We start from the raw sequence: 1,031 nt of genomic DNA, 5'->3' as shown, positions 1-1,031 counted from the left end.
CGGCCGGCTCCTTTCAAGGTGGCACTGCTTTTTCTTCTACAACCTTACGCACCAGGGGTGTGCGTTAATCTGTTTAAGCAAAAGGTGAAGCAGCAAAGGGGCACAAGCTCTTCGGTGGTCCAGGCGGCATGCTGCAAGACCGGCGCTGCCTCTCCTTTTTTAGTGGGAGTTTTGAAGTTTCTGAGATGGGAAAAAGGAAGTGGCCCATACAGGGATCAAACCTGCGACCTTGTTGATATTAGCACCACGCTCTAACCAACTAAGCTAACCGGCCAGAGCGCTCCTCCATGTTTTGCTTGCGTTTGCTGGGTAGCGCTCAGGCTGCTCTGACCTAGGCCTGAAATTGAAAGGCCAAAGAAGGAACAGAGGTGGCTAATTTGATGTGGGGTGGGCTACCTGTGAGCAAGTACGTGTATATGAATTTTCAAATAAATAAATAGAAGGCAATGGACTAGAAATCCATTGGGGTTTCCCTGCGCAGGTTTGAATCCTGACTACGGTTTTCTTTAACGAGCGGCTGGCTCCTTTCTGTCAGGGTGCCAGGAATCAGACTGAGACGAGAAGTGCAAAAATAATCACACCTTTATTAATAGCAAAAAATAATAAAAAGACCACAAGTCAAATAACAAGCCAGGAGTCAAAACCAGAGCCGGTAGTCAGACGAGCCAAGTCAGGAGCCAAAGCGAATAGTCAGACGAGCCGGAATCAGGAACAAGGAAAACAGCAGAGTCAGGAACAAGCCAGGGATCAGGAACCAGGAAGGACGTCAGTCAGCCAGGTAATACACAGGAACTCTCACAAACAGGTCTGAGACAAGGCAAAGCATACTGAACCCTTTAAATAATAAGTGATGACATCACAATTCTGAGACTGCATCCTGTCTCGCATGGATGATGCACACCAGTCTGGCCATAAAAGGAAGTGCAGGAAATGAGCAGCATCCCCCACAATGCACCATAGTCAGGAAGAGAGGTGAGTAAAATGGCTGCCAGCAGCACATGGCAAACAAACAGGGAAAAACCCTGACAGTA

At 48.0% G+C, this 1,031-nt stretch overlaps 1 non-coding gene across 1 annotated transcript; it reads right to left on the bottom strand.

Moving 5' to 3' along the window:
• Positions 1–200: 200 nt before the first annotated feature.
• Positions 201–274, bottom strand: TRNAI-AAU (transfer RNA isoleucine (anticodon AAU)). The gene has a single exon. It is a non-coding gene; the product is annotated as a tRNA-Ile (tRNA).
• Between the last annotated feature and the right edge of the window lie 757 nt (positions 275–1,031).

Source organism: Bombina bombina, chromosome 4 (genome assembly GCF_027579735.1).
Source record: "Bombina bombina isolate aBomBom1 chromosome 4, aBomBom1.pri, whole genome shotgun sequence".
NCBI classification, from domain to species: domain Eukaryota; kingdom Metazoa; phylum Chordata; class Amphibia; order Anura; family Bombinatoridae; genus Bombina; species Bombina bombina.
This window is presented reverse-complemented; position numbering and strand designations above follow the sequence as displayed.